We start from the raw sequence: 27,328 nt of genomic DNA, 5'->3' as shown, positions 1-27,328 counted from the left end.
ATTCTAAGCTTTAGTTATATGTACTAACAGTACTTGTGTGATCTTTCAACAAGATATTCTTAGGATACGTGTGGTAAAACAACAGCAAGCTCAAATCCCAACCGCTGCTCACCAATGTGAGAAGTTGGCCCGATATGCAACGTTCGCTATTCTAGCGACCGCTATGTATCGTTCCAACGACCCTTATGGTGTTTGGTTGTAAGTCAACCTATAGACCAGCTATCCTAGTAGCGTGGATACGAGCAGTCTAAGGCTAAAGACTCGAGAGGGCGCGTTAAGCCAGCTGTTTACCACACATGTACCCCTTGAACACCCAGTGAAAGGACATCACACAAGTGTTATGAAAATAAACAGTATATTTATTAAGAATCACAACAGCCCTGTACTCTTTATGAGGACAGGGTACTAAGCACAAACCAAATCTCTTTAGCAAATACTTCAAGTGCACAATTAAAACAAGTGTCCGAGGACACGGAAAGATTAAGGTCTCGGGCGGACCCGATAAGGCAAGTCGGAAGCGAGGGACTCGGGACCCTAGAGCAAAGAGGCTATGCAGGCACCGAAATGCCGAGTTACCTAGCCACGAGGGCTGCGGCTGCACAAGTCTTACAGGCGTCGGGGTCTTCGCTGACGAGCCAGGAGCCGGAAGAAAAGGAGTTGCTGGCCGGCGACCAGTGATGAATAGTTCGTAGAGATCCAAGCCTGGATCAGAGATTGATGATACCTGAAAGCAGAGGGGACCAAGTTCGTACTACTAGCCAGTAGTCAGAGGGTACCAGGAAGGCACCGGTTGGCCGTCACCTCGACCAGGTGAGTGGGCGACGCTAGGCTCTGCAGTCTCACGGACCAGGAGGCGTTGTCGGCGACCACGGTGGAGGTGCGAGCTGTCCCACGAAGGATGATGCTGTCGGCGTCGCTGGGCCCAGGATGGGACAACAAGCCTTGGCAGATCTCAGGGCCACGTGGTGGGCCTAAGATGGCGTCTTGAGTGGACCAGGAGGGTCCGGGGTGCTTCTCGAAAAGATGGAAGCAAGGGCCAGTCTGGAGCAACCAGACCGGCAGGGTTGATTCCCGGATGTCGTCACAGAAGGGCACAAGCCTGCGGCTAGTGACCAGACAACGTGCTGAGCAGCGAGCAGAAGGGCCCCACGCAGATCGTGGAGATGCTGGGAGACTGCACTTCGGTGCTGGAGCGGCTCAGGGTCGGGGCTTCTCGGACCCCAGAGCACTCACCAGGGAATTGCTTCGAAGGTCGTGCTGGTTAAGAGCGTGCAGGTTCTGATGATGGCCGGTCCCTCGAGGTCTCGTCGCACCCACAGATCACAGCTGAGCTGATGACGTGGGTAGAGGTCAGAGGTGCCAGGGAAGCCGGTTCTCGTCGAGCTGGGCCGTCGGATTCCTTGAGGAAGGACTTACAGCAAACCGCAGAGTTCTTAGGTGGTGCCCGCTGATGCAGGGTGACTACTCCTTAGTCACAAGGGAGAAATCTTGAGAAGAGTCTTGAATGTCCTTTCGTAGAAAGTAGTTCTTGAATCAAAGATGATCTAATTTGGAAGGGTCCCCGCTCCGGCCTTTATTCTAAAGAAAGGGGTGGGTACATGACTAGGTCCTGCCCTAAGGGTGGGACCAGGAAGGGGGGTAGCTACACCCCTCTCCCCTGCCGGACTTTCCCCAGGCCAGGGCTGTCGCCCCTGGAACTGGTTCTAACCGGCAGATGCGTAGTGAGCACCAGGGTGCCACTCCGCAGTCACCTTCTCGCAAAAGCCCTACCTACCCAGAATACACAAACCCTGTCTGGGATGGTGCGAACACCGCCCTCGACAGGAAACCCTTTGTCCAAGCTCTCCTCGCTGGAAGGACTCCCAGCAGCAGGAGGTCAGACTCGTGTCTGTGGTGGCAGCATCCATTTTGTGGAGCTGAGGCTTTAGTTAACTTTAACCGGGGTTCACAGTTACGTACATGTCGTGTCCCTCTAGAAGGGCGGAATGCTAACCTCGTCGCCAGAGTTGGTGAGAGGGCAGCACCCCGATTCGTATGACACCTTACTCGACATGTCTTGATAACGCGACACCGAAGTTACCGATATGGTACGCGTTATCATGGAACAGCCATTGGGTCTTGATTCCGCAAGCTGCAACCGGGCTCGGCTCGGGCCAGAGCCTAGTTCACACGAGCCCATGCACTCTGCCTTCAGGATTGTCAAGGCCTGCCATAGGAGTGACTGATAGGAACTCGAGTGTCCATTGTATGGTAAGATATAGTGCTACTATATCTAAAGCAAAGTGTGTTTACACGACTTCGCCCCAGCTGTCACGCAGCCAGTTGTGTCAAATTTAGGAGGCCAGCCAGGGGTGGCATAATACATGCTGCAGCCCCTGGCGGCCCTGGGTACACCCATGCCCTGAGTTACAGGGTCTGATAAGGTGGCCCAGTACCAATTGGTAAATGCACCTAGGGTACATGTCGTAATTTAGAAAGAGAACAGCCAGGCTGTGGGTCTGATTAGCAGGCCCACAGCCAGAGAAAGTCGTAAACCAGTGAAACAAAAGTGAAAAATCTGGGTGATCATGGGATTGCAGACCCTACTCTCCTACACCCGTTACTTCTCTCAAGTGCAGCAAGTTAGTTCTTAAAAGTAGTATTAGCCTTCTAATTCCGTGTGGGATGTTCCATGAGAGATAGGACTGAGGTCTGCTCCCCATCGCACTCGCACAGATCACCCCATTACGGGCTTTGGGATGACTTAAAGCCATATCTCTTGCCGTACTAATCGTGCTTATTGACTTCTTTAGAAATGACTTCAATACAGGCTTTGGCATGGGTAAATCACAGTTTAAATTGAGCCCAAATAAATAGTTTGCGTTGGCAAATGATCTAAAAAAAAGCTGATTTATCTTTTAATTTTGCGAATATTTCCAACTTCAAGGCGGCCCTTAGGGTGCCCTCATCCCCCCAAAAAAGGGAGTTCCCCCACCTCACAACCGCTGCCAGGGACAAAATATAAGAAGAAACTAAATGAAATTCCAGACGAAGAACATGTGGGGCAGCCAAGGAATTTAAACTACAAATTGGACGCAAAAAACGGCCCTCAGCCTTATCAAAAGAGAGCCAGTAATTCCTATCCAAGACTTATGCAGCATAAGTTAATGTTGGGGGGATTTTAACCTTAAATACTGACAGAACATGATTAAAATGACGTCTCCCACAGGTCTTATAAAATCTATTTAGAGCTCCGGCCTGGGAGGTGGCCTTGCCAACACACCTTTTAATGTGCTCTGAATCACGCCCATTTTTTGAGAAAACCTTTCCCAGATACAGATACGTATTGACCAATTCAAGATCTTCGTGCCCCAACAGCCACTTATTCCCTTTCTTTGTTGGAAAACCTTTCTTGCGAAAGACTGAAATTTTGCTTTTAGCAATGTTGATTTTCAAACAATGGTCCTCCGCATATTTAGTTAAAACATCCAGACGAAGCTGCAAACCAATGGGAGCTAAATCAAAAATTGCAACATCATCTGCATATAGTAAGGAGCCAATGGACATTGTACCAATTTTAGGGGCATCCCCCTTCACTGAATTTAATTTCTCGGGGAGGTCAAAAATATGAGGAGAAAACAAAAGAGGGGCCAACAGGCAATCCTGCTTGAGACGGTTATGTGTATTAATCCTGCAGGAAAGCCCCTGCGAGCCACCATTCACCACTTGACACCAAGTGTCTGTGTGTAATTCAATTATAAGGCCCAGGAGATGATATGGCATACCAAGAAGAGAGAACTTTCTCCACAGCGTCTGACGATCCACTTTATCAAATGCTGTGGAGAAATCAATAAAAGCTGTATACACTGACATTTTTTTTGAGAATTCATATTTCTCCACGATGGACTGGACAACCGCGATGTTATCCAGCGTTCCGTGGTTCTTTCTAAAACCAGCCTGTTCTGGTGGTAAAATGTTCTGGGACTATAATGCTCCCCTTCCAAGATGAGGGAATACTAATTGATTGAAAACAGTAGTTAAATAGTAGCACCAGGAGGGCTCCCCATGCGGATGGTTCCTTTTTAATTAGCATAATTGGTATACCATCCGGTCCTTGTGCACCGGAGGTTCTAGCGTTCTTTATATAACCCATCACTTCAGCCCTTGAAGGGGGACCATAATCAGCACAGACGGCCTCTTCTATTACAATTCAGAAAAGGGGGTGGTGATGAACAGAGTGTCTGAATTAAGCAGACCACTCTTACCCAGTCCAAAGATCAGGGCTTGATCCATCACCGTTATTTATCTCACTGCACCATCCCAGCTCAGAACCTGGCTATATGCAAATCAGTCTGTCCCTGGCCAGGTTCTGAGCTGGGATGATGCAGTGAGCTAAAAAACGGTGTTGGATCTAGCCCTGATCTCTTGACTGGGTGAGAGTATTCTGCTTAATTCAGAAACTCTGTCCATCACCACCCCTTGTTGTTAAATATTTTGTCCACCCTAAGCGTGGAAGGGTATACTCAGATGTGAGTCCCTTGCTCATTGCACCATCAGGATTCAAGAAACCGGGCCGACGACGGCTGAAATGCCAGAAACCGGTCCCCGGTAGCTTGTTTCCTTCCCAGTGTTAGAATTGGCTTGGTAGTTTGGTTTGCCCTGTTCCCATCATGCACTGGGACAGGAACAGACTAATTTGCATATAGCCAGGTTCTGAGCTGGGATGATGCAGTGAGCTAAAAAACGGTGTTGGATCTAGCCCTGATCTCTTGACTGGGTGAGAGTATTCTGCTTAATTCAGAAACTCTGTCCATCACCACCCCTTGTTGTTAAACTCTTCTATTACAGGCATCTGAAAAGGCACTGAGCTATTAGATTTATATAGTAGTGAAATGTAGTCCACCCACTCCCTTTCTGGGATCGGAATGGGGAGTGCCCTCTGTCTAGAGTCACAATACTCTGCGATCAGCTGCCAATACTTTTTTGTATCTTTAGCTCTCGCTGCTTCTCTCAACCCTATCCATTTAGCATCCATCTCATCTCTCTTTATTCTTAGTTTATACCGGCCTCTGACTTGCTTTAGGTGATTAATTTCCAATTGCACACCTATAGAAGATTGTTTATGTTGCTTCCGAACTAAATTGTTGATTTCGTAATTTAAAGCCTTCAGGGAAGAGGGATCATGATTTATTTTACGTCGGCCAGAGGGTACAGAGCTTAAATTTTTATCTCCCTCATTTGTGCCTCAAAGAATTGCATAATATTAGCGAAAAGGCTACCATGCTGGTCTGGAAGACTTTTTTTCAATATCGCGCCTGCCTCAACGATATTTTTATGTGTCCAAAATGAACGACCATTAGATTTATTAAAAGCAATCGAGCCCTGGCACAAATGCCCTTGATTCAGTGTGGATAAGTTAAAGGCCAAAGTCAAGCATATTACACTGTGATCACTCCATACTGATGGAATAACCTCTAGATTTTCACAGGCCCCAAACATTTGATACGAAATAGCTACGTAGTCCAATAAGCTTTGTGTACGGGAAGACTGAAAGGTAAATTGGGCTGTTTTGTCGACTGGTATCCTCCCATTTAGAATGACCAAATCTGCACCTCTAATGATATCGAGCAGGAGGAATCCCCGCTTGTCCGTTTTTATTTTATCCGGTAAAAAGGACTCGGGAATATGCCAAATTTCTTCCTTATCTGGGTTAGCATATATTAACTGCAATGAATTATACATTTTTGCATTTAAATCTCCCACTAATATCACTAGAGGGCATTCTTCCATGGTGGCTATCTCATTAATATATGAAAAAAGTGGACTCAACAGATGGTCATAATTTTTCCCTGGCGGGATATAGAGATTCGCCACCAAGAAGAGGAGGGCCTATCGGACTCTACCAGGCATGCCAGCTTCAGGCAAATACAGAGATTAGATGGATGGTAAAAACCTTTCTGATTCCAATTAATACTGTTCTTAAGCAAAATGGTGATCCCCCCACTAGCATGTCCCCTTTCAGAGTGCTTAGCGTAACATGAGAAAGAAAAAACCCCATTACAATCGAGATCTTTGCACGCCCAAGTCTCTTGTAGGCATATAATCAGAGGGTTAAAAGATTTTAAATAATTCAATTTTTCTTCATCGTGCCCCAGACCGGCCATGTTCCAGGACAGAAGTAGCCCCCCTGGCTACCTCAGAGGAGCACTTCTTTCTACCTCTGGACAGTTGGTATTCAGGGTTTTTGCTACCCAACTCCACTGGGCTAAGTCATCTTCGTTGTTAGGGGGATGACATGCAACTAGAGAATCAGACACCAAGTTTATTGAGCGGCCCTTTTTGTTTAATGAGACCATAATATTTTTAGCATTGCCCATAGGAGACTGGAAGTCGGGGCCCATGGCGTTGAATACCACGGGATTACCCGGCCTCAGATCTTGAGGGCGTAAGATTGTGCTACACCTAGTAGAATGATCCTCAAAATTAGCTACAGAAGTTATGTCTAACCCTCGTTTTAAAAAGTGCTCGTTGTTCTGAATGGCTAAATTGGCCACCAACAGGGAACAAAAGGTGACTCTAGAAAAGGAAACATTCTCGTGCTGGATAATATTCACATTTAAAATATCCCTGCTTTCTAACAACTTCAATGCCTCTATTTCAGAAAAGATTTTGAGAAGGAGTCCTCTATTTATTGGATCAAATTCAGACTCAAATAGCCAGATGAAATCCACTATGGGCGATGAAGCGGTCTGCACCGTATTAACTTTATTTACCGTTTCTCTTTGTGGGATCCATAGAGGCACCTTATCACCATTATTAACCACCTGTACCTTCGCGTTGGACACGATCTGTGTGAGAGACCCCACCTCTAGTTTAGCATCTGGTCTAGCCCCAAGAACTGTGGACCATGTTTGAAATGTAGGGTCTCCACCCCCCAATATATTTCTCCTCCCCAAGGGATCATCCCCCTCACTAGGCGGAAGAGGGTGAGGTGCTAAAGGGGACTGCAGCAGAACACTTGATGATGCCACTACTGCTCCAGTAGCCCCGACTCTCCCATTAGGAGAAGGAAGTACTGCAACTGGGTTCCTGGGTGCACCTTCTCCAGTGAATAGTTGACAACCACCCTCCTCCGTTGCAGTCTGAGTAGCACTCTGACTATCTGGGATCTGTGGGAAATGTAACTTTGACATTTTTCTTTTAGGTAATCGTCTTCTCCTTTTTTGTATCTTCTTCCTGTTTTCCCCTTTGCAGTTTATTAGAAGCCCACACCTCTTCCCTACTTTCGTTCCCAAATCCACCAGGGGGTTTGGCGGTTGGGCCTGCGGGGCAGCTAGATTTTGAACCTCCCCCTCTATCCCTCCCGCACCTTTTTGCCCAACATCACCCTCAATATTCTCTGCCTCCTTAATGACGTCACCGGCCCCCCTTTTCCCCTTGATAAATAAAGGGTAAAGTTTTAGTGGGACATGTCCCGGAGGAGGGCCCACTGCAGCTTCCTCAAAGAGTAAGCTTAAACCTAGCTCTTCATTTTCAAGGTTGCAGGAAGCTTCTATTGGGGACAGTGAGAAGAGAGGTGTACCTGCTTGAACGGACACGTCTCTGTGCTCTACGTTGGGCGCCAATAAAGGGGGACTAACATCAATTTGTTCATCCAATCGTGCAGGTATAATAGGGGGGGAATAATGGTGCCTAATTTATTTACTTTTTGTATTTCGAACAGCATTACAGAGATCATTTCCAACATATGATCTGAACTAAAAACAGATTTCTCCAACAAAGACAAAATAGAACTTAAGAGTCTTTCAATACATACAAAGAAGTCCGGAGGCATACAATCCCTCTCGTTACCCAACTTTGGTTGTGAACAAGCCAAAAATACATCATGAACATCATGAGCATCGTAGATGGACTCCACGGAGTTACCATTCAGGGGACTTGTGCTGCAATATAATAGGGGCATTGAGAGGCGCCTAAGGGGGGAGTTTGCGGAGCAGATGTTCTTCTCCTTCGGACTGCTCATTGGATACCCGCTCTTCCCAGAGTTCTTCGCAGGGTGTATGTTAATGGCTCCCACCCCCTTCTTTGAACATCAATGTCAATGTCTGGGAGTGTAAAGTCTTCCCTTAAATTGGGTTCTCCACTAAATGAAGATTTTTCCACCATTACAACAATGTCCTTCCAGGCATCCTGCTTAGTTCCTACAACACCCCCAAGCGCATCCTCTACGCTGAGTCCCTTTCCGATGTTCCCCTCCATGATGGCAACATATGTACCCTCGATCTTACTAGATGATTTTTTTCTACTCAATGAAGAGGATTCCTGATTCTGCTGGTTGAGAGGATGATCCGAACCCATGACTGCATGCAGATCAGTGTTCGGAGAAACAGGTATACCAACAGCAGGAAACTCCTTTTTTGATGGATTCAGGGGGGTGTTCAGGCTACGTTGTGACTGTTGAAACCATTGGATTGGATTGTTACCACAAGGACCAGGAACCAAATTTGTCCTTGAAGATATATCTGGTAAAGAGCTAATTGGTTCATCTTCCGTGCCTGATCTTATCTGGCCCCTTGCCCCTTCTTGGGACATTTTCAGACTCCCTGTGGAAGCAATGTTACTGAGGCAAACTTGGAATGCATGCTATCTTGTCCCAATATTGCCTCTGCAGGAACAGTCAGGGGAGCTTTCCGAAAGAAACCAGTGATAGTTGATTGAGATTGAGATTTATAGCAAAGGTGTTTTTTGTTTCACTATAAGATCTCTTCAATTTCCTTATACAGCTAGGAGATGAGGTAAGTACGCAACCGGAGCGTAATTTTTTTGAAGTCATCTTACGCGTAGGGTAGAGACTTACGCCTCTCACCCACTACCACCACCTCGACCGCTGGATGCTCTTGAAATATACAGTACGGTTCGTACTTCACCTGGGGTTGTAAAGGTTGCTTGCTGGGCTTAACTGGTGCCTGGAACCTGATACCCAAACCAAAGCGAAACCGGCACTGGGGCTAAGGCTCTAGCTTAGAGTGAGACCGCAGTGTTCTAACTGATGGGGACTCCGTCCCCTGCAGCTCTGCACTCGGTGAATCAGGAAAACAGTAACTCCGCTCCTATCAGGGACCTCTATTGCCCCCTCACAGCCTCCTGCAATTCCCACGACTCCACGCCACAGCCTCTATGTGCAGCCTCTATGAAATAGTCCTGCTACAACTCGCAGGATCCGCATCTTGCCGCTACACTGCTGCAGGACAACTCCTACGCCACTCCTGCTGTAATCCTTAACTTTCGCTGTATCTGTAGCACTGTAGCACCTGGTGCGGCTTGCGGTTTCTCGCGTTCACAGTTCCACGGTTCTCCTGGGCTGTCACTGTCGCCACCGCTTCACCACCGCCGCCGCTGCTACTGCCAATGCTGCTATGGGACCGGAGTCCTGGGCCTGGGGGGCAGCCAAGAACCCGGACACTTTACTGCACGCCGCCGCACGCTGTGCACCTCGCCTTGTCCTCTGCCTCCTTGGGCTCGGACTCAGACTGCAGACTGCGGCCGCGGCTAACTCACTACTCCTCCTCCTCCTCACATGTGAGTCAGTCAGTGAGTCTGTTAGAATTCCAGTAGCCGCACACGTGCTACAGATCGGGCTCTTGTCGATGTGTTCAAGAGAGTGTGTGATCTTGTTCTGCTTGTGAATTACTTATGAATTACGGCCAGCCAGGGAAAAGAGTCTGTCTGCCTCCAAAGCTCACCTCCTCACCTCTCCCCGGAGGATGCAGGCCTACTTCTTCTTTCATCTTTTTTAGAACGAGGGACCAGGGCGCAGGGTGCAGAGTGCGAAGCTAAGCTCCCCCCCCCCCTGGGCGCTCTCACCTGCGGGCCTGACAGGCACACCTACGGTCGGCAGGGCTCCGGAGAGTAGCTGGGCTCCGATTGGGCCGCCGAACCTGCTTCAATTTCTCTGTGGCTGTCTGTGACTACCTCCGAGGTGGGGGCTCCAGCTCCGGACTCTGGGGCAGAGGGGTATTCTGGCGGTCGGCTAGCGGTCAACTGGCAAGCGCAGACACAAACGCAACAGCCAAGAGAGCAAGAACCAAGGTGCCGAACCCGCCGCGGCCGCACCGCTCAGCTCAGCTCAGCTCTGCTTGCCCACTGCAGCTGCTCCGCTCCTCTCTGCCTCTTCCGCCGACGTAGAGACCAGTCAAATTCGCCGCATCTGAGCCTCCAAGCAGCAGTCAGTTCTCACCACATGCAACCACACACTACGACTGCCGCTAAACGTGCAGCGTTTGATGGCTGGGAGCTGGCTGGACTATGCAGTGCTGCGATGGCGGCCGCGGCGGTGTCCTGCTTGTGCAGTTAATGGCAGCGCTTTTCAATGGGCTGCCACGGGTCGGCAGAAGCTCCGCAGCTATCCGCAGCAATGGGCTGGCGGCTACCGGCTACGAGGAGCCCGCTCTGCTGCTGCTGCTCACTCGCAGTATGCTCCAGCGTTTCTGGCGTGCTAGCTTTCCTGCGCTCTAGCGACCTCTAGTGACACTCTGCAACCGTCTCCAAGGAACTCCTTCGATGCCTGCTTTGAAGTCTTTTTTGGTGGAAGCTCAGCTCGTCATAAGCACAGCTCCACTGTGCCTCATGACGAGCTGAGCTCTTCATGAGCATGGAAGGGGTTAAGTGCTACTAAAGATGATGAAAATTGAAGATTAACTTTCTTTGGGTGCTCCCTCTTTAATCACAGTGTTGTGTTCTCTGCTTAAGCCCACGGCCGAAACTGGGGTGTCCCCTCCCTGTTTTCATAAAGTACGATGGAAGAGGGGCCGGTCCCTTTTGGACTCCAACATGGCTTGTGGACATTGGCACACTTTGTTTTCTTTTGTCCTTACCTTGTCACCCTCAGGTCACAGTGACTCAAATCCCTATTAAGAACCGTTGGTGTGTAGACAGCAGGGTCTGCACTAGCACTACTAAAATGTGATACTTCACAGCCAATAGTGTCTGTGTTAACACAATTTCTACGTAACGCCTGGAGAAGTTGGTCTTTATTCTTTTTTTAAAGTTATGGGCAGAGATCATGAGTGGCACTGTTTGAAATGTGTTTACCTTTTTTTCTATGTATAAGTTAATATGTTAACTCTAAAATACATTGTTGGAATACTATTAATTTTAAGGTTGGCGTTTTAATTTTCATGCTCGCTTCTGTCTAGCATGTGACTTAGGGTTCTATTTATATGGTTTTATAATTTAAGTATTTACATTGGATAGTGAGGGAGTACTAAGAGCTTACATTTTTACCATCACAGGACAGCCCCCTCCCCCAACAAAGTTGCTTTTAGAACCTGATATAGGAATTACCCACTTAACTCAGGATAACAAATTTAAAATACATATCATTCACATTTCTATGATCTCAGTATGAATGAAAGACTAGCAGGGGATACGGAAGAGTGGTTAAACCTTTCCTTTAACAGCCAAAAACCATTCTGCTAAGCTTAACTACAGCTGTTTAATTATCATTGAGCGGTAACGGTGCACAACAAAGAAAGAGATTAAACCACAGAAAAAGTAAATGTAAAACAAGAGTGCTGGACGGACCCTATCACGATAATTATCATTGAGTTCATAAAAGGTAATCTGAACCTAAACATTGCAATACGCGCCCGTAGTTACAATACACGCCCGTGGTTACAATACGCGCCCGTAGTTAGTTGCAATACGCGCCCGTAGTTACAATAGTTGTAACTTGCAAGGAGCAGCTGTCAGTATGGTATGTGTTACCATTATGCCCTGTTTCATTATCATTCTCTTCATGGAAGGCAATCATACGTGAATGTTTTAATTAAAGTTGTCACTCATTGTCAGTTGGCTTTTGCAAGTAAGAATTTGACATCTATGACTTGTATAGCTAGAATGTTTTTTGACAAAGCAAAGTGGGTTTTTCTAAAAACCCTACATCCGGATGAATATTTCATCCTGCAGATTTCTCACACTATGAATATTCTCCAGGCGCCAGACTGTAGTCAGAAGCTCTTCATCGCCTCGAGGTGGCGCCATGCTGCCTTAGCCAAAGCTTTACCATCCCAGGATGTGACGATATTGGGACATTTAAGAAGCCAACTGTCACTCTGGTGTCAATTCCTATTTTCCGTGTCTCATCGAATTGGGCCAGAGTTTTTCATGCTGCTTCAACAGAAATTGGTGAGGATTCCATGTCAGGACCGGAGGCTTCTGATTATGCTTCTCAATCTTTACTAGAAGCTCACAGCAGCCAATGAAAATGCTTGCTTTTCATTCAAATAACGTTAAACACTACATATCCCATCATGTCTCACGTATAGGCACGCCCCCCTAGTCCATAAGAGGCCTCTGCCTGCCGCCATCTTCCTCTTTCTTTGCTGCTCACAGAGCTAAGTGCACCTTCGTTTACTCCCTCTGATGTTCAGTCTTATGGATATATATATGTCATGATTATTGTTATTTAGCACTGTTTTAAAACGGGTTTGTCGGTCCAGGATGGACTGTGGGTTGTATATTCTGTAAAGCAAATACCCGGTTTATTATTGGGAGTAGCGGTGCATCGGCGGGTTGCCTCGGCGCCCGCCGTTCATTTCCTTTGTTGTTCCTCATTGTGGCTCGGAAAAGCGCCTCGCGGAGCGAAGGTAGCTTCGGTCGCTGACCGGAGGCAGACGGACGCCTTTATTTACATTGAGCCCGTTTGTTTATCCCGGTGTTTCCCCTCAGTGACGGCGCGTCTTGCGCATGCGCAGCTGGCTTTCCCTTGTGGCTGCTGACGCGGATTCCGGCCGGGTGGCTCTCGGCCGCGGCGGGCGTCCAAACGTGCTGAATTTGGGCTCCTTTCTGGTAGGATTCAGTCGCGTTTGGGCTGCACGTCGCGGCGCGATCCCCAAACTTGGTTTCAGTCGCGCTTTTTTTGCGGAGAGTTCAGGAAGGTGTCCCTCTGCCTCGTGAATCGCCTGGAGAGGCTGCAAAATACGAATAAGGCCTATATTGAGTGTGCACACGCTCTGGAAATTGGTGGTGGCCTGGGTCTCTGACCCCTATTGACTACAGCTTTGCTGAGGGGGTTGAAGGTTGTAGTGTTTGAGTGTGCTGTGAGGGCTGACCCTCCTCGTGCCTGACCCTGCGGTGTCAGGAGCCTCTAGTGGGATCATTCCCCATTGTATCATGATGTCAGAAGGGGAACAGTATAATGAGGAATATACTGAGGAGGAGAATTTTGAGACCAGGCAGACGGCTGCCTTGGAGGACAACCTGGTTAGTGCCTTCGACGCTTCAGTCCAGTCCTCCGTTAATAGGGCTATGGAGACTACGGTCCCACAGACGGTGCAGCAAGCCCTTGCTTCAGCCCTTCGTCCTATAAGACGACAACTCGAGGGTTTCGCCAAGAGACATGGCTTCGTCAAACCACAGAAAAAGAAAACGGAGGCTTCGGCCTCGGGTCAACCTTCAGGTGACTCTGCCACTTGGCCTCATACTCAGGCCTTAGCTACCTTGCCGGACATGGCGGACCGTTCATACGCAGGAGGCAAAGCCACAGCTAAGCATAGGGTCCATGATACTGACACAGACACAGACACTAGTACCAACACAGATACCAATACGGACACTTCAGAAGATCGCAATCCTCCAAAAAAGGCTAAATCAGCGCAGGCCAAGAGCCTGACGCCTGTTCATACCCCTTTTACCTTTGACCCGTCGGAGATAATGCATCCCAGGTCGCAAGATTGGGTGCCGCCTACGGCAGTGACGGCTTACATTCACGAGAACTTACACAAGGGGTCCCCGAGAGAAGTGAGGAATCGTTTGCGGTCAGAATGCCCCAGACCTGACATCCCTAATCGAGTGGCGGAAACACCAGAGATAGACCCCAGCCTTCTAACCTTTTTAAAGAAGTTTACGAAGGATCCTAAAAGAGGTTTAGACAGGGCTTGGAAGGGGTGTCAGGACAAGATGCTGGATGCCATCGGCCCCTTGGATAAAATTTTGGAGATGGCCTTGGCGGCCAAGGAGGCCTCTACCCCTGTAGACCCTGATGTGTTGGCTGGATGGACCCAACGGGCCATCTGCTTGTTGGGCAACACAAATTGTGCTATCTCGGCGGAGAGAAGGAAGTCATTGCTTATGAAGATGGATTCCAACCTGACAGAGCTTGCGGACGCAGAGCCGGGGCCCCTTGCAGAGGGCCAATTGTTTGGTGACAAGTTCGTCAAAGACGTCTCCAAATACGTGGGTACCTTTACGGCATTAGACAAGGCCCAATCGGGCATCAAGCGTGCATTGAACCAGGGTGTTTTTAATAGGGCCGGACGAGGCGGGGGTCGCTCGTCAGGCCGAGGAGGTCCTCCAGGCTCCCATAGAGGCGACTTCGGCAGAGGCAGAAATGACTATGACTCCACCCGTGGGGGAACCTTGTATCCCTCCCGTAGGAGGTTCAGCAAGAACCGGTACCAATCCGGCAATGGCAGGGGGAACTTCAAGCACCAGCAGAACTCAGGTGAGACTTGCAGATATTTCTCTTCTTCCTTTGGGGGGTCGGACACAACACTGCCTGGGGCGGTGGAACGAACTTACGCAAGACGCTTGGGTCTTGCAGACGGTTCAGGGTTTTCACTTGGAGTTTTACTCGCGTCCTGTTCAGTCAGGCGTACCGACAGCTCTCCGTTTTTCCCAACTAGAGACCAGTTTTATAGACGAGGAGATCGCAACCTTTCTGCAGAAACACGCGATAGCACCGAGTCTTCAAGGTCCTCACGGTTTCTGCAGCAATATTTTTGTTATACAGAAAAAAGGGGGCGGAAACAGACTGGTGTTGAATCTCAGGGACTTCAATCAGTTTCTGACGTACAATCATTTCAAGATGGAGGGCATCCATCTGTTGACGGATCTTCTGCAGGTTGGGGATTGGATGGTCCGGCTGGACGTGAAGGACGCGTATCTCTCTATTCAGATATTTCCCCCGCATCGCAGATTTCTGCAGTTCAGGTGGAGAAACCAATGGTACGAATATTTGGTTCTGCCTTTCGGGCTCTCCTCTGCTCCTTGGTGCTTCACCAAAGTGATGAAGCCTGTAGTGGCTTACCTCAGAGAGAGGGGTATACGCCTCATCATATACCTAGACGATATCCTAATAGTGGATCAGTGCCAGCAGACTCTATTGCGGCACCTCCAGTTGACCACGACTATTTTGCAGGATCTGGGTTTTGTGATAAACTCCAAGAAGTCGGTCATGGTTCCCACTCAAGTGATAGATTTCCTAGGTTTCACAGTGAACTCCGTGATAGCTCAGCTGTGCCTTCCGAAGGACAAGCTAAGGGATCTAAAGAGGGAGATCAGGAAGCTGCTGAACAGTCAGACAGTCTCCCTCAGAGCACTGGCAAGAATGGTAGGAATTCTGGCGTCTTCAGTCCAAGCGATATTCCCGGGCCCGCTACATTACAGGGCTCTGCAGCAGTTGAAGATCAGGCATCTTCAGAAGGGTCTCTCGTATTCGGACAGCATTCCCCTCACGCAAGAAGTGAGGACAGAGTTGCAATGGTGGTTGGGACACGTCGATGCTTGGAACGGTCGAGCAATCTTCGGCTCCCTCCCAGAAATCACGATAGAGTCCGACGCCAGCCGCTGGGGCTGGGGCGCGCGTTGTGGAGACATCTCCACAGGAGGGAGATGGTCCCCGGAGGAGCTTTCCCTTCATATCAACTGTCTGGAACTGCTCGCGGGGTCGTTCGCTGTGAGAACGTTGTCCCCGAAGCAGACATCCTGTTGTATCCTCCTGCGTCTGGACAATGTGTCGGCAGTGAGATACATCAACAAGTTGGGCGGCACGAAGTCGTCCATGCTTGTGCAGATAGCCAAAGACTTTTGGCATTACTGCCTTCCCGTCTATCCAGAAAGCAATTGTCAGCCAAACTAGCCATGTTGCTTTGCCTTTCGGCTTGCAGGAGGTCGTCGTATGTACGCGCGCTGGAGCTAACAGGTAGAGTATTTACTCCGGAAGGAGTTTCTTTTCAGATTGTTAGACGCACTAAGACATTATCTACTCATGTTTCTTATAATGCATTTCAGGAGAATGAAAAGTTATGTGTTGTTCAATGTCTAAAGACTTATGAGGAATGTACAGCGGCTATTAGGCCTCAGGGCTGTTCGCAGCTTTTGATCGCCTTGCAAAAGCCTTTCAAAGCAGTGGCTGCGGCCACCATTGCCAGATGGCTTCGTTATGTTATGAAAGAAGCCGGCATTGACATCACCATTTTTGGTGCGCACTCTGTCAGGGGTGCCATGGCATCGAAGTCATTCATGTTGGGTTCCAGCATTCACGATATCATGCGTAGTGCAGACTGGTCGTCAGAATCGACCTTCAAGACATTTTATTATAAGCCGGTGGGGGATATTACCTCTGTAGTTTTTAATAAGCGTTAAACAAGCATAATCAGAAGCCTCCGGTCCTGACATAGAATCACAAATTTGCTAGCATTCGCGACAAGAATTTGCAATTCTATTAAGGACACGGAGGCGAGGATTATCCCACCCGGCATGTATATATATATATAAATGCTTGCCCATCCAGTGGTTATGGTGGTTACGGTCTCATATCCTTTCTTCCAGGTTCTGATAAAAAGAGCGACTGAAGGTCGGAGAATGCCAGGATATTTCGCCTGAAGATGTTGATCCTTCCCGTTGGAAGAGTTACAAAGTTTTCCAAGTTGTTGTTGGAGCTGTTCGCCGGAAAGAAAGAGGAAGATGGCGGCAGGCAGAGGCCTCTTATGGACTAGGGGGGCGTGCCTATATGTGAGACATGATGGGATATGTAGTGTTTAACGTTATTTGAATGAAAAGCAAGCATTTTCATTGGCTGCTGTGAGCTTCTAGTAAAGATTGAGAAGCATAATCCTCGCCTCCGTGTCCTTAATAGAATTGCAAATTCTTGTTGCGAATGCTAGCAAATTTGTGATTCAGGGTTTAAGCACTATCGCAAATGCTCTAAGAAGCTGTCCTTGCCAGACTTGTATCTGCATAAAATATCTAGGATCTGAACAGGACTGAATATGACCGTGTCGTTTGTGGCTCCCTTAAAGGCCATCCGACTTTAGGAGGCCAAGTTATGTTTCTGTTCAAATGCTTTATATTAGTTATTTGCATAATCAACATAATAGACAGTGTGCTGAACAAAGGAACAGTTTGTGATTGACAATAAATCCGCACTATAACAATATTGCAGTATATACACAATTTAAAAAAACAGAATAGATGCAGAGGAGACAGAGAGGAGATGGCGAAGGTAGGTAGCAGATAAATTAAAGTGAGAAGAAGAAAAAGAAAAAACTGCTACAAGCATAACATGAAAATTTCGTTTTTACAGGGCACAGTTGAAAATAACAGTGGGTAGTCAATTACTCAAAGTAAACAAGTTCGGGTAAGCTAATTATTTGTCCCCTATGATTTTCATTATTGAGTGAAGAAGTAGTTAAGATGGAATAAGCATCACAAAATATTATTGTGTCGAGCCAAATTGAGAGAACTGTGAATCTACGGTGGTTTAAATGATAAAATAGTTGCGTCAAGCAGGTCCCACATGGGTCTATTGGGAGTGAGTTGTAAGGAGGTATTGTCTGCTCCTCTAAGAAATGAAAGGCATTTCTGCCACATGTAGAAGAACACAACACTAGAGTTCCTCCAATTGGAGATAATCAATTTACAGGCTAGTGTTAACATTTAAGTGTAGCAAGTTGACCAAGTATTATATAAGAAAATGCAAGTGAGGGGGGATGCCCAGGGTATTTCCAAAACATCAAAGCTGTTGTTCTAGTACTGTTGAAGTATGGGACAGTAGGAGAGCATGTGTGCAAATTCTCCCTTATGTTCACCGCTGTTCCAGCTGTTAGGGTTGTGTTGTAGTTTTAGTTTGTGTAGTTTTTCTGGGGTCCAGAAGGTTTTATAGATGAGCATGAATTTAGTCTGAAACAACATGGTTTATATTGTATTCGAGAAAGGAGATTTGTAGATGGGCTTACATACAAAATCTATATTTCATTTGCTTAATTTTGATTCCCATTTACGATTTTTTTAAAGTGTAGTTTAACTGATTTTGGAGAGAGCAGCTTGTACACCATAGAAACAACATGGCCAGGTTTGTATACATTAGCAAATAAGGTCAAAAGAGATAGGTCTTTTTTCAAGTTCGGGTATCTGGATAGTAACACCTTTAGTTTTAGGAACTTTTTGAAGTCCAGGTTGCCTAATAGGTATCGATCTTGCAAGATGGAGAAGGGGAGTAGAGTGGTTTTAGCATATAGGTGTTTGATCAGATTGTTCCTTTCTTTGACCAGTCAGACCAGAGAGCTGACTTCCTTCTGTTAATTATTGAGTTGTGCCAGAAGGAGCCTAATTTGGAATTACGAATTCTTGTTGTAAGTAGTAGTCCAGCCTTAATATGTTTTTTGTATTATTGCATGGTGTATTTAGCATGAGTTGGGTGTAAGTTTTTCCTTGTTGGATATGTAAGAAAAAGTTTTCTTTGTAGTAATGACTTTTCCAAATCTACTCATACAGGTGTTTAATCAGACTTGTTAATGAACTATTTAATACCTTGTTTAAACTAGATGGCAGTTTGATAGTTCCAAAGGTTAGGGAGGCTGATACCACCCATTTCTTTGGGCAGTCTATGGTTTTTGAGCAATATTCTTCGTTTTTTATTTTGCCATAGGAAGTTGTTATATATGGTGCCAGTTCTGAGAAGAAAGTAATCAGAAGTTGTCACTGGGAGCATACTAAAGAGATTAATTGATTATACTAGCGATCATCACACATTAGAGATTGTACCGTTTACAGCATATCTAGTAATCCATTCGGCCTGTACTGTCAATGAAAAAACCAAAAGCAAACAACAATTCACCCCCAGCCCAACCCCTCATTCCAACCACCCCTTCACCCTGCTTCCCTTCAATTCGGGCACCCAACTGCCCATTAAACCTGCAGAGCGCCTGTCGCCCCAACTGGTTAAATAAAAGAAGAAAAAGAATGGGGTAAGCCACCCGTCTCACTTCCCTCCCCTCCCATGACGTGCGTACCGAACCCAGTAAAGATTTTGCCTCCTGATATTGCTAGGCAGCTGGCTGGGAAAGGCTGGAAACCAAGAGGAGGTCCCTCCGGGTTATGATGGGTGTTGGCCTCAATGGGGAAGTGGTCATACACCCGGGAGTATCACCTGCTGCCAAAGTCGATGTCAGTCCCTCTGTAGGTCTCCGGCACGAGCTTCACGCTGGTCTGCCCAGAGTCATGATTTGCCAGAATGTCCAGCCACTCTGAGGCTGTGTCTGGCTGGTCGAAAAACCAAGTTTTCCCCCCAGACTCTACTCAGCTTTTCGGGAAAGAGCATGGCATATTTGAGTCCCCGGTCTCTGAGGCTTTTCTTCACTGCCAGGAATGATCTTCTCTGCCTCTGAACCAGTTGTGAGAAGTCTGGAAAGAAAGTAATGCCGGCATTTTCATATCAGAGGGGCGCCATTGTTCTAGCGTTTTGGAGGATGGCATCTCTGTCACTAAAGTTTAATACTCTCGCTAGTTTAGGACGTGGCGGGGCCCCTGGTTTCGGGCGACCTCCCGGCACTCTGAGTACACTTTCTATCACGAAGAATTTGCTTAGACCTTTAGGCTTTAGGTGCTTTAGGACAAGGTCCTCCACAAAGAGGTCAGGCGTCAGCCCTTCTGCCTTCTCAGGGACCCCAAGTATGCCTAGGTTATTTCGTCTAAGGTGTTCTTCATAGTCATCCAGCTTGCACTCTGTAAACTTGCGGAATGTTTGCAAGTCCTGTACATTTCTTTGAAGATGTGACACGTCGTCCACCGGACTCGCCGTTGTAATTTTTACCTGCTTAACTTTCTCAGTAGCTTTAGTGAGGTCTGCCCTGATGAGGTTAATTTCAAAGGAAAGCGTATCCTATTTGTGCTCTAAGGAGGTTCTGATCCCAGCTATTTCTTCCATTAAATCTTTAAGTGTCAGTTCCTGGATCTCATTATCTGGTTCGGTTGCGGTCTGGTTCCCCGGACGCAGGGCCAGGGGCGAGTCTCTAGGGACCGCGTACCGGTCTAGTCTATTGGACCGTATTGCATTGTGACCTTTCGGGACCGTTTTTCTGGGTTTTTCAGGGGTAGCCATCATGCAGATGAGTGCTGTGGCTGTCAGGCCTTGTCCCCTCTCCTTTCACCAGGTGCTGCATGGGTCATGCGGCTCCGTGTGGAGCGGCAACAGATTCTGGCTACTTTTACCTGCCTGGAGCTCCCAATTACTTCAATAACCTTGTATGGTCAGGCCGGGGATCCCCAGAGGAGCAGAGAGCTCAGTCCAGGGGGATAGGGGGCAGGGGGGAAGGAGATTACACTCAGGGCACCAATATTTGACAACGCAGTGGTCCGGTGAGCCCAGTCACATCAATAACCTCCCTGGTCAGGCCGGGAAACTCCAGGGGAGTAGAGATCTCAGTTTGTGGGGGAGGGGGCAGGATATTGCACTCTGGGCTTCGGTATTGGCAGAGCAACAACCCCCCAACAGTCTCGGCCGTGGTGCGTTCCAGAGAAGGGAGCGACTCCAGCCACTCGGTCTTTCGGTCCTCTGCAGACGGAGTGCCCCTGATATGCTGGCCCCAGGCCCCACTCACCAGATCACAGTCGCCTCCACAAGGAGTCCCCACCTCTCCTCCAGCCCACCAGACTACAAATGTTTGCTGCATCAGCCGCCAGGCTGGCCCGGATTCCGTAGATTCGTCTCTTTGATGCTTCTCGGGGCAGCTGTTTGTATGCAGCCCTCCTGAAAAGGGGGGGGGCACCCTCAGCACACTCTAACCTGCAGCAATTGTGTGGTGTAAGGTCCACTCCAGGCCCCGAGTCGCGCCGCCTGCCAGCCGCCTCCCTTCACCCAGATCCTGGCTGGAGACAGCACACCAGGTCCTGGCTCAGCCCAGGGCACAGGCCGCACCACGTCGGGAGTCGGTACTCAGCCCCGACACAGGAGTACCCGGGAGGGGTATCCTCGCTCCCTCCGGTTTCGGATTTTGGGTTCAGGTGTTGGATTTTTTGGGCGGACTGATGCGGGGGAGTCTCTGAGGATGGAGCTCTTGGTCTGCGGGTCATTTCCTTACGTCGCTAGGCCTCAGCAACTTTCTTAGAGTTTGTGTGAACAAGGCCATTTCTATCTTTTAATCCGTTTATAGAGTATCTTTGTAACTTGTATTTTAAGTATGCAACCTGGGTTATTCCAGCTTTATTATATTCACATAGTCTAACTTTTTTTGTGTATTGACCCAAATGCCTACCCTAGTGCCTTATATTTTGTTGTATTCGTATTTTCTCTTGACAATCTCATTTGGGGTGCCATTGGATCTAGTAGAGATGTGTTGTTTTTCTAAGCTACGACCTGTTCTTCCAGTTCTAGCAGTTTACAATCTGTTTCTCTGTTCGTTCTGGATCTAAGTTTGAGAAGTACTCCTCATGTAGTAGCTTTTAGTTCTTCACATCAAATTAGGTCTGAGGACCTGTTTTCATTATTTTTAAGTAAGAAGTTCTCTATGGCTTCCTGGATTAGTTTGACATTATCTTGTATCTTATCGTGTAATCTCCAGACTGTTCGGTTTTTTTCTTGGGAAGTACCTGATATTGACAAAGTGATGCAAACGTGATTGGGGATGATTCTTGGTTCAATTGATATTTGGCCCACATTACTAATTGAGTGTCCTGATATCAGCAAATAATCAATTTGGGAGTATGAATTGCATGAGGTTTAGGTTGTAGTCTCTGGCATTCGGATTCTGTGTTCCCTAAGTATCAATAAGATTGAATCTGGAACAAAGATTTTTTAATGCTTTTTGAGCCTTTGGTGGTCGGTAGGCACAGTGGTAATTTCTGTCAAGTACAAGATCTAGCGAGAGTTTAAAGTCACCTGCAAATATAATCAAGGCGATATCTGGGATTAAACTAAATTGATTAGATAGATCTTTCCAGAAGACATGGTCGCTCGCTGTGGGTGCAAAGGTATTAACCACCTAAAATTCAGTATTGTGTTCATTAGGTTTTGATAGGATCCATCTCCCTTGGTTATCACATAAGCTGGAGACTAGTTCTTTATCTGATCTCCCTGAGATCAAAGTCAGGTCTTCATTTTTCTTCCCAACAGCTAGTAAACAAGCCACACTACTAAATTGAATATTTTTAAGTGATGAGATCTGCAGTTTATATAGTAAACAATGATTTACCTCTATTTAACTGGTTGATTGGTGCCCTTAACATTCAGAGATACTATTTTCATGTTCTCTTTAGTGGGTGTCATAGGCATGAATTATGAGGGTATTGATTTCTGTGTGGACGATACTTTTCCTGGCTTTGGTGTTGTGATGGGGTGTAAGTGTATTGTCACTAAGGGAGAGCAACAATAAAGTCACAGTTAAAACAGTCTTTGAGGGATAGGCCTAGAGACATAAATAGTAAAGGAGACAATCAGTTTATACCAAAATATGCATGAAATTGTTCGAGGTGGTAATATGGCATACACACTTAGGTGTAAGGAGCTTCCTCGTAAAAGATAGAAAGTTCTTTATGAGATAAGATTAAGTGACATCAGTAAAAATTAAAAAAGACACTGTGAACCAAAACATAGGTTCAATAATATCCCCTCTCTTCTCTGGTCCACCTTCACCATTCCACCTCCCTTAATTATGTAATAGGCGTTGCGAAAGGAGGAAACTGCTCCTCCAAGAGCAACACATCAACCTAATGACAGCCATCTACAGTGTCTAACTCGATGTTAAAACATGCACATTGTTCAAGGCAGTAACATTCAGCAGCCATAAGATTGTTGTGTTAAGTGATTTGATGGCTTTGTTGGATTTCACTTCTGAGTCTTCTAGGTTACTGGTTCTCTGTTCAGTATTGGCAATCCTATTATTAGTTTGTTTTATATCAGCCCTGAATGCGTGTATCTCATTCTGCATTGTGCCTGTGTTTTCGTTCTATTCTTTTCATAGGGATTTTTTGAGCGCATGGCTACCCAGGACGGCCTCCATAGCTAGGACAGTTACAGATCAGATTGCAAAAGCTAAAACGGGCTGTTTTTAGCAGTAAGTAAGTAATTTATTTATTGTACAAGTAATAAAAACCATTACAAACTAGCAACTCTTAATATAATTGAGAGAGAAAAACAAACTTCAATTTAAAAGGCTGATAGCTACCGTTAAGAAACACTGTAGCAATAGCAAGAAAAAAAGAGGAGAGGCAAGAGAGGGAGTCCCCGAGCCTTGCTAGGCCGAAGTCAGAGTGTTAATTTTTACGAATGGGGATTTAGCAGCAATACAAATATTAAAATTTTCCTCCCTGGACATAGTCTAAATAAAAAAATTATGGGGCTGTAAAAAGTAGAAGAAAGTGCGTTGCGCACTTGCGCAGCATCGACCTATGTGACTCAGGGGAAGGTGGCAGAGGTTATCCTGTTGATATATTCCTTCAAGGATTGACTTTGCAAGGGTACTTGGTAGTTGATGGAATAAGGGTGCTGTCTGGATCTTTCATGTGGGGCATCAGGGAACAGGTTCGAGGCCCGCACCATTGTCATCATGCGGGTGATCCGATTGTTTCTTAAAGCAAAGTTCAGCGGCATTTAAAATTTTGACCAGGCGACAACTTAGTTGAATATCTTCGCCAGAGAAACTCGATAGCACTGCTTGCCTACAGGTCTGTATTTGTTTTTTATTAAAGAGTGGCCTAAGAAGGGACCGGCGCTCCTCTATTAGTTCTCTGCTTATGGTGATGATATGCACTATGTCCTCCTCTTCTTCCCCACAAAGACGGCAGCTTGCTGGCTTTGGGGGTGTAGCCACGGCGGCAAGTGATGTGCAGATGGCAATAGGCCCAGCCGAAATCTCAGAAACTTTTCTTTTGAGGTTTTAGAGAAGTTGGTTTGGAGGTAGGGTTGCTTTGCTGTATGACAGTATAGTAAACCAGCTGTGGGCATGTTCAGACAGGATGGCTTTGTCTTGAATGATGGATTCTTTTTTGACAATTTTATTTATTATTTTTTTTTAACTTGTTAGCGCCCCTGATGATTCCCAAAGTTGCCGTAACCCCAGCTGATCCAATGTAGTGTCCAAGTAGTGTCTGGCTGGGCAGGACTCTGAGGCTTGTGGTTCCTTCCACAGCTAGGTGTTTAGTGTATCGGGCTGCCCTATTTTCATTTTGCACCAATTTTTAATGAAAGTTCCTTTTCGGGCCAGCTCTTGTCTCTGTCGCCCTGATTCGAGCCTCATTTGTGCAGGAGTTCTATATCCTGGCAACCTGTAGATCATTCTCAAAGCTCTTGCTATGGTGCCGCTCAGCGTTTCAGCATCTCTCCCTCTCATGGCTTCACTTCCATAGGTGATTGATGGAATACATTTTGCCTGTATCTCCCTGATTAGTGGGAGAAAGCTTGTTCCAGAGGACCTAGTTTTTATGTTTCTTAATGCCACAGCTGTCATTTAGCAGTTTCCTGAGAAATGATTTTGACTTGGTTTGTCATATACACTGTGGGGAGCATTCCAGAGCTTGGGAACCAGGAAAGCCAAGGACTGTCCTCCGCTACTAGTTTCCATAATCCTAGATACTGAAAACAGTTGCTGGTTTGTGGATTGCAGCGCTCTGGTGAGGTTGTAAGGGATAAGTAGTCTTTGGATCATCCTTGGACCATTTTTATGCATCGCTCGGTGACCCATGCATAGTGCTTTGAACTGGATACTTTTAGATACTGGCAGCCAGTGTGGGCTGGCCAGGGTCACTGTTGCTGAGTGCATTTAAGGATTTTCAATAATATGCAGGCTGTGGCGTTCTGAGTGACTTAGTGTCTTTTGATGACTGATTTAGAACTCTCCATTACAAGAAGTTCTCATAATCAAGTTGTGATATGACTATTCCTAGTACCACTATTCTGCATGAAGGTTTAATTAGCCCTCTCAGCAGCTTTCACAAAATTCATAGTATGCCGAAGCATTTTGCTGCCAATGTTTTGGCTTGAATTGCCATTGAAAGATTGTTGTCAAGCCAAAAGCCCAGACTTTTGACTTTTGTTTTAGGGGAGGGTTGAATGCTGAGAAAGTCAGGCCAGTTCAGTTCGTCCATCACCTCTATTTTCTCCCCATTTAATTTCAAACTACGTTTTGCCATCCACTCTACAACATGCTTACGGCAGCCTTTAAGATAGCTGGATGTCCTGTCTGTTTGAGAGAGAGAGGGAGATGATAATCTGAGCGTCATCAGCATAATATATTGAAGAGAACCAACAGCCCTTTATGATTTTTGCCAACAAGCTGAAGTACAGATTAAACAAGGCAGGGCTCAGTGAGGAACTCTGATGGACCTCACAGTTTAGAGAGCAAGTTTCTGACAGTGTGGTTTTGTCACAGACTTGGGAAACACTGTTTTGGGGAAGGCGGTAGGCCATTTAAGTGCTGTTCAGGGTAAGCCTGCTTCCTCTAGCCTCTTTGTTAGCACTGTGTTGGAGACAGTGTTGAACGCCATGCTAAGATCCAGGAGGATCAAGGCCACGGACCCACCTTGGTCCAAAATGGCTTTAAGCTCCTCCGTGGCTGCAAGCAAGGCCGTTTCAGTGCTACTGCCTGGTCTAAAACTGGTTTGAGAAGGGTATAATTGCTATTTGTGTCCAAATATAATGAAAGATTCTTATTAACAACATTTTCCAAGATTATACTGGGTTCTGGAAGGAGGAAGATCAGTCAGTAATTTTGCATTTTAGCGGATCGGCTGAGGGCTTTTCTAGTAGTGTCTTGACAATGGTGTGTTTCCATGTTGATAGAACTGTCCCTGAGTCAGCCAGGTCATGGACCTCTGCTAATTTCTTGAGGATCATTTCCATTGTTGCGCTAATGCCGTTTTTGTTTTTAATATTGGGGTTGGGCGGATCAGCTTTTATTGTTTTTAGATTTACTTTGGTTTCTTTCTCCGCCATTTAGCCCTCAGTGTCCCCAAGTCTAAATTTAATGGTTAGAAGAGATACGTTTGACATTTATTTCCAAGTCTAGCTCTTCAGGCATTACTTTGTGGAACTATGCTGTATAAGGTTATAAAGTTGTCGGGGTAGCTATCAGTTGGACTATAAAAGACTTTGGAAGTATATGCAGTTCATAGAAAGTTGAGAGATTACACACTCCTTCACGTGTGTGGTGGGCCTCGTATTTCTCTATATTTATTTCAATAAGAGCTCATTGTTTTTTCTATACCCCACCACAGACCTTGTTTACTTAAGCACCGTACAGGCAAACATTCTTGATTAGGTTGAGTTAAGGTGGCCCTCTCTCTCATGTCATAGTGCAGAGCTGATCAATTACTGTTAGTGCACCGTGTGATAGTTGGTTACTCAGCCATAGGTATTAGTTAAAGTTTGTTAAGTGATTGTTCATAAAGGCAAGAGGCAAATAATCATGCACCTGCTTTGTCCTTTTTGAGTTTTGTTTATTTGGTTACTGTTTGTTATTTGCATGTGGGCTTACCACAGTATTGGCTCTGGGGCAAACTGTCTGCCCCAGACCGCCATTGCTTTTAGGCCTCATGGGACGAATGATGACCAAAAGCTAATTTTGGGGGCAAAGTCTGTTCAAAACCCCCTGATGTGACTCAGGGAGATTTACAGTTCTGCTTGCCGATATCGGTCGATTCAAACCCCCGATATGACCTGGGGTGGGTTACAGTTACAGTTCGGCTAGCCGAAAACAGACGTTTGCGCATGTAATTGAGTGGCAGTGAAGTAAATAGGGAGCAACTGTGAACCTTGGCCTTGATCGTGAGGCTATCCGGTCTGGACTCATTTGCCTTGTGTGCAGATGTCCCGCTCTGCTGCCCCAGACGCCGAGCGCTTATATTGCAGTATACTCGGTAGTAGCAGGGCACGAGTCGGGGGTACACGCGGGTGGATGGCGTCCAACCACATTTTTCACAGGTGAACGCCGCTCAACCTGCCAAGAATTTGGGCCCCACTTAATAATGTGCTGAACTCGTTCCGATGTAATTTCCAAACACATATAGACTTTCAGCAGCACCTGCACATTGTCTACTTTCCATCTGCAACAAGCAACAATGTGCAGGCGGGGACAGAGCTTTCTTATTTGAGACTCCTGCTGGGCCCATAACAAAGGCCCAATCTGAGGGGTCGTCTGGCCTCCTTTTGTTCGAGTCTCTTGGATGGGAGCAGTCAAGAGCCTCACACCTGATGCAAAGGAAGCCGAGGGGAAACATAGGCTCACACCTTGTTAGCCCTTCACACATACTTAAGAGAGGCAGCTTTTCACTTTGTTCAGCCCCTGTTTAGGAGATA

The 27,328-nt window shown here is 46.7% G+C and overlaps 1 protein-coding gene across 2 annotated transcripts in view; it reads right to left on the bottom strand.

Moving 5' to 3' along the window:
• WFIKKN2 (WAP, follistatin/kazal, immunoglobulin, kunitz and netrin domain containing 2) overlaps window positions 1-27,328 on the bottom strand; it is a 333,484-nt gene that overhangs the window by 43,644 nt on the left and 262,512 nt on the right. The window contains exon 1 of one of the 2 annotated variants that reach the window (XM_086928759.1): window positions 9,844-10,522. The exons of the other annotated variant lie outside the window; for it this stretch is intronic. The gene's annotated coding sequence lies outside the window, so the exon portion shown is untranslated. Of the gene's footprint in view, window positions 1-9,843; window positions 10,523-27,328 lie in introns of those variants that run through there. 2 annotated transcript variants of the gene reach the window in all.

This window comes from Lissotriton vulgaris, chromosome 7, assembly GCF_964263255.1.
Source record: "Lissotriton vulgaris chromosome 7, aLisVul1.2, whole genome shotgun sequence".
NCBI classification, from domain to species: Eukaryota; Metazoa; Chordata; class Amphibia; order Caudata; family Salamandridae; genus Lissotriton; species Lissotriton vulgaris.
This window is presented reverse-complemented; position numbering and strand designations above follow the sequence as displayed.